Source organism: Gymnoscopelus braueri (assembly GCF_963280865.1).
Source record: "Gymnoscopelus braueri genome assembly, contig: SCAFFOLD_49, whole genome shotgun sequence".
Taxonomy (NCBI): Eukaryota; Metazoa; Chordata; class Actinopteri; order Myctophiformes; family Myctophidae; genus Gymnoscopelus; species Gymnoscopelus braueri.
In genome coordinates, this window is record NW_027660827.1 from 78,017 (window position 1) to 84,518 (window position 6,502).

A 6,502-nucleotide genomic window follows, 5' to 3' on the forward strand; every position below is an offset into this window, starting at 1 on the left:
AAAAGTGGGTTTTAGGAGCCCAACACAAAATACATGAGCCCTAATGCCTTCCTTCAGACAGAACTGACACCCACTTTCTTTAAAAAATCGTGGTTCAAAATAGCATTTTTGGGCTGAGATAAGCACTTTGGTGACATTTTCCTGTAACTTGTTCCCAGTACATTTTAAGTGGCTGCTGACTTTGTGAGGTCTGTAAAATTGGGTTTTAGGAGCCCAACACAAAATACATGAGCCCTAATGCCTTCTTTCAGACAAAACTGACTTCCACTTTCTTAAAAAAATCTTGGGTCAAAATAGCATTATTAGACTGAGATAAGCACTTTGGTGACATTTTCCTGTAACTTGTTCCCAGTACATTCTAAGTGGCTGCTGACTTTGTGAGGTCTCTAAAAGTGGGTTTTAGGAGCCCAACACAAAATACATGAGCCCCAATGCCTTCTTTCAGACAAAACTGACTTCCACTTTCTTAAAAAAATCTTGGGTCAAAATAGCATTATTAGACTGAGATAAGCACTTTGGTGACATTTTCCTGTAACTTGTTCCCAGTACATTCTAAGTGGCTGCTGACTTTGTGAGGTCTCTAAAAGTGGGTTTTAGGAGCCCAACACAAAATACATGAGCCCTAATGCCTTCTTTCAGACAAAACTGACACCCACTTTCTTTAAAAAATCTTGGGTCAAAATAGCATTTTTAGACTGAGATAAGCACTTTGGTGACATTTTCCTGTAACTTGTTCCCAGTACATTCTAAGTGGCTGCTGACTTTGTGAGGTCTCTAAAAGTGGGTTTTAGGAGCCCAACACAAAATACATGAGCCCCAATGCCTTCCTTCATACAAAACTGACACCCACTTTCCTTAAAAAATCGTGGCTCAAAATGGCATTTTTGGGCTGAGATAAGCACTTTGGTGACATTTTCCTGTAACTTGTTCCCAGTACATTCTAAGTGGCTGCTGACTTTGTGAGGTCTCTAAAAGTGGGTTTTAGGAGCCCAACACAAAATACATGAGCCCTAATGCCTTCTTTCAGACAAAACTGACTTCCACTTTCTTAAAAAAATCTTGGGTCAAAATAGCATTATTAGACTGAGATAAGCACTTTGGTGACATTTTCCTGTAACTTGTTCCCAGTACATTCTAAGTGGCTGCTGACTTTGTGAGGTCTCTAAAAGTGGGTTTTAGGAGCCCAACACAAAATACATGAGCCCCAATGCCTTCCTTCATACAAAACTGACACCCACTTTCCTTAAAAAATCGTGGCTCAAAATGGCATTTTTGGGCTGAGATAAGCACTTTGGTGACATTTTCCTGTAACTTGTTCCCAGTACATTCTAAGTGGCTGCTGACTTTGTGAGGTCTCTAAAAGTGGGTTTTAGGAGCCCAACACAAAATACATGAGCCCCAATGCCTTCCTTCATACAAAACTGACACCCACTTTCCTTAAAAAATCGTGGCTCAAAATGGCATTTTTGGGCTGAGATAAGCACTTTGGTGACATTTTCCTGTAACTTGTTCCCAGTACATTCTAAGTGGCTGCTGACTTTGTGAGGTCTCTAAAAGTGGGTTTTAGGAGCCCAACACAAAATACATGAGCCCTAATGCCTTCTTTCAGACAAAACTGACTTCCACTTTCTTAAAAAAATCTTGGGTCAAAATAGCATTATTAGACTGAGATAAGCACTTTGGTGACATTTTCCTGTAACTTGTTCCCAGTACATTCTAAGTGGCTGCTGACTTTGTGAGGTCTCTAAAAGTGGGTTTTAGGAGCCCAACACAAAATACATGAGCCCCAATGCCTTCCTTCATACAAAACTGACACCCACTTTCCTTAAAAAATCGTGGCTCAAAATGGCATTTTTGGGCTGAGATAAGCACTTTGGTGACATTTTCCTGTACCTTGTTCCCAGTACATTCTAAGTGGCTGCTGACTTTGTGAGGTCTCTAAAAGTGGGTTTTAGGAGCCCAACACAAAATACATGAGCCCTAATGCCTTCTTTCAGACAAAACTGACTTCCACTTTCTTAAAAAAATCTTGGGTCAAAATAGCATTATTAGACTGAGATAAGCACTTTGGTGACATTTTCCTGTAACTTGTTCCCTGTACATTCTAAGTGGCTGCTGACTTTGTGAGGTCTCTAAAAGTGGGTTTTAGGAGCCCAACACAAAATACATGAGCCCCAATGCCTTCCTTCATACAAAACTGACACCCACTTTCCTTAAAAAATCGTGGCTCAAAATGGCATTTTTGGGCTGAGATAAGCACTTTGGTGACATTTTCCTGTAACTTGTTCCCAGTACCTTCTAAGTGGCTGCTGACTTTGTGAGGTCTCTAAAAGTGGGTTTTAGGAGCCCAACACAAAATACATGAGCCCTAATGCCTTCCTTCAGACAGAACTGACACCCACTTTCTTTAAAAAATCGTGGTTCAAAATAGCATTTTTGGGCTGAGATAAGCACTTTGGTGACATTTTCCTGTAACTTGTTCCCAGTACATTTTAAGTGGCTGCTGACTTTGTGAGGTCTGTAAAATTGGGTTTTAGGAGCCCAACACAAAATACATGAGCCCTAATGCCTTCTTTCAGACAAAACTGACTTCCACTTTCTTAAAAAAATCTTGGGTCAAAATAGCATTATTAGACTGAGATAAGCACTTTGGTGACATTTTCCTGTAACTTGTTCCCAGTACATTCTAAGTGGCTGCTGACTTTGTGAGGTCTCTAAAAGTGGGTTTTAGGAGCCCAACACAAAATACATGAGCCCCAATGCCTTCCTTCATACAAAACTGACACCCACTTTCCTTAAAAAATCGTGGCTCAAAATGGCATTTTTGGGCTGAGATAAGCACTTTGGTGACATTTTCCTGTAACTTGTTCCCAGTACATTCTAAGTGGCTGCTGACTTTGTGAGGTCTCTAAAAGTGGGTTTTAGGAGCCCAACACAAAATACATGAGCCCCAATGCCTTCCTTCATACAAAACTGACACCCACTTTCCTTAAAAAATCGTGGCTCAAAATGGCATTTTTGGGCTGAGATAAGCACTTTGGTGACATTTTCCTGTAACTTGTTCCCAGTACATTCTAAGTGGCTGCTGACTTTGTGAGGTCTCTAAAAGTGGGTTTTAGGAGCCCAACACAAAATACATGAGCCCTAATGCCTTCTTTCAGACAAAACTGACTTCCACTTTCTTAAAAAAATCTTGGGTCAAAATAGCATTATTAGACTGAGATAAGCACTTTGGTGACATTTTCCTGTAACTTGTTCCCTGTACATTCTAAGTGGCTGCTGACTTTGTGAGGTCTCTAAAAGTGGGTTTTAGGAGCCCAACACAAAATACATGAGCCCCAATGCCTTCCTTCATACAAAACTGACACCCACTTTCCTTAAAAAATCGTGGCTCAAAATGGCATTTTTGGGCTGAGATAAGCACTTTGGTGACATTTTCCTGTAACTTGTTCCCAGTACATTCTAAGTGGCTGCTGACTTTGTGAGGTCTCTAAAAGTGGGTTTTAGGAGCCCAACACAAAATACATGAGCCCTAATGCCTTCCTTCAGACAGAACTGACACCCACTTTCTTTAAAAAATCGTGGTTCAAAATAGCATTTTTGGGCTGAGATAAGCACTTTGGTGACATTTTCCTGTAACTTGTTCCCAGTACATTTTAAGTGGCTGCTGACTTTGTGAGGTCTGTAAAATTGGGTTTTAGGAGCCCAACACAAAATACATGAGCCCTAATGCCTTCTTTCAGACAAAACTGACTTCCACTTTCTTAAAAAAATCTTGGGTCAAAATAGCATTATTAGACTGAGATAAGCACTTTGGTGACATTTTCCTGTAACTTGTTCCCAGTACATTCTAAGTGGCTGCTGACTTTGTGAGGTCTCTAAAAGTGGGTTTTAGGAGCCCAACACAAAATACATGAGCCCCAATGCCTTCCTTCATACAAAACTGACACCCACTTTCCTTAAAAAATCGTGGCTCAAAATGGCATTTTTGGGCTGAGATAAGCACTTTGGTGACATTTTCCTGTAACTTGTTCCCAGTACATTCTAAGTGGCTGCTGACTTTGTGAGGTCTCTAAAAGTGGGTTTTAGGAGCCCAACACAAAATACATGAGCCCCAATGCCTTCCTTCATACAAAACTGACACCCACTTTCCTTAAAAAATCGTGGCTCAAAATGGCATTTTTGGGCTGAGATAAGCACTTTGGTGACATTTTCCTGTAACTTGTTCCCAGTACATTCTAAGTGGCTGCTGACTTTGTGAGGTCTCTAAAAGTGGGTTTTAGGAGCCCAACACAAAATACATGAGCCCTAATGCCTTCTTTCAGACAAAACTGACTTCCACTTTCTTAAAAAAATCTTGGGTCAAAATAGCATTATTAGACTGAGATAAGCACTTTGGTGACATTTTCCTGTAACTTGTTCCCAGTACATTCTAAGTGGCTGCTGACTTTGTGAGGTCTCTAAAAGTGGGTTTTAGGAGCCCAACACAAAATACATGAGCCCCAATGCCTTCCTTCATACAAAACTGACACCCACTTTCCTTAAAAAATCGTGGCTCAAAATGGCATTTTTGGGCTGAGATAAGCACTTTGGTGACATTTTCCTGTAACTTGTTCCCAGTACATTCTAAGTGGCTGCTGACTTTGTGAGGTCTCTAAAAGTGGGTTTTAGGAGCCCAACACAAAATACATGAGCCCTAATGCCTTCCTTCAGACAGAACTGACACCCACTTTCTTTAAAAAATCGTGGTTCAAAATAGCATTTTTGGGCTGAGATAAGCACTTTGGTGACATTTTCCTGTAACTTGTTCCCAGTACATTCTAAGTGGCTGCTGACTTTGTGAGGTCTCTAAAAGTGGGTTTTAGGAGCCCAACACAAAATACATGAGCCCTAATGCCTTCCTTCAGACAGAACTGACACCCACTTTCTTTAAAAAATCGTGGTTCAAAATAGCATTTTTGGGCTGAGATAAGCACTTTGGTGACATTTTCCTGTAACTTGTTCCCAGTACATTTTAAGTGGCTGCTGACTTTGTGAGGTCTGTAAAATTGGGTTTTAGGAGCCCAACACAAAATACATGAGCCCTAATGCCTTCTTTCAGACAAAACTGACTTCCACTTTCTTAAAAAAATCTTGGGTCAAAATAGCATTATTAGACTGAGATAAGCACTTTGGTGACATTTTCCTGTAACTTGTTCCCAGTACATTCTAAGTGGCTGCTGACTTTGTGAGGTCTCTAAAAGTGGGTTTTAGGAGCCCAACACAAAATACATGAGCCCCAATGCCTTCCTTCATACAAAACTGACACCCACTTTCCTTAAAAAATCGTGGCTCAAAATGGCATTTTTGGGCTGAGATAAGCACTTTGGTGACATTTTCCTGTAACTTGTTCCCAGTACATTCTAAGTGGCTGCTGACTTTGTGAGGTCTCTAAAAGTGGGTTTTAGGAGCCCAACACAAAATACATGAGCCCTAATGCCTTCCTTCAGACAGAACTGACACCCACTTTCTTTAAAAAATCGTGGTTCAAAATAGCATTTTTGGGCTGAGATAAGCACTTTGGTGACATTTTCCTGTAACTTGTTCCCAGTACATTTTAAGTGGCTGCTGACTTTGTGAGGTCTGTAAAATTGGGTTTTAGGAGCCCAACACAAAATACATGAGCCCTAATGCCTTCTTTCAGACAAAACTGACTTCCACTTTCTTAAAAAAAATCTTGGGTCAAAATAGCATTATTAGACTGAGATAAGCACTTTGGTGACATTTTCCTGTAACTTGTTCCCAGTACATTCTAAGTGGCTGCTGACTTTGTGAGGTCTCTAAAAGTGGGTTTTAGGAGCCCAACACAAAATACATGAGCCCCAATGCCTTCCTTCATACAAAACTGACACCCACTTTCCTTAAAAAATCGTGGCTCAAAATGGCATTTTTGGGCTGAGATAAGCACTTTGGTGACATTTTCCTGTAACTTGTTCCCAGTACATTCTAAGTGGCTGCTGACTTTGTGAGGTCTCTAAAAGTGGGTTTTAGGAGCCCAACACAAAATACATGAGCCCCAATGCCTTCCTTCAGACAAAACTGACACCCACTTTCTTTAAAAAATCGTGGCTCAAAATAGCATTTTTGGGCTGAGATAAGCACTTTGGTGACATTTTCCCCTACAGGCTGGTATTATAATATGTGACTCTCTACCTCCCCCTACAGGCTGGTATTATAATAGGTTACTCTCTACCTCCCCTACAGGCTGGTATTATAATATGTGACTCTCTACCTCCCCCTACAGGCTGGTACTATAATATGTTACTCTCTACCTCCCCCTACAGGCTGGTATTATAATATGTTACTCTCTACCTCCCCCTACAGGCTGGTATTATAATATGTTACTCTCTACCTCCCCCTACAGGCTGGTATTTTAATATGTTACTCTCTACCTCCCTCTACAGGCTGGTATTATAATATGTTACTCTCTACCTCCCCCTACAGGCTGGTATTATAATATGTT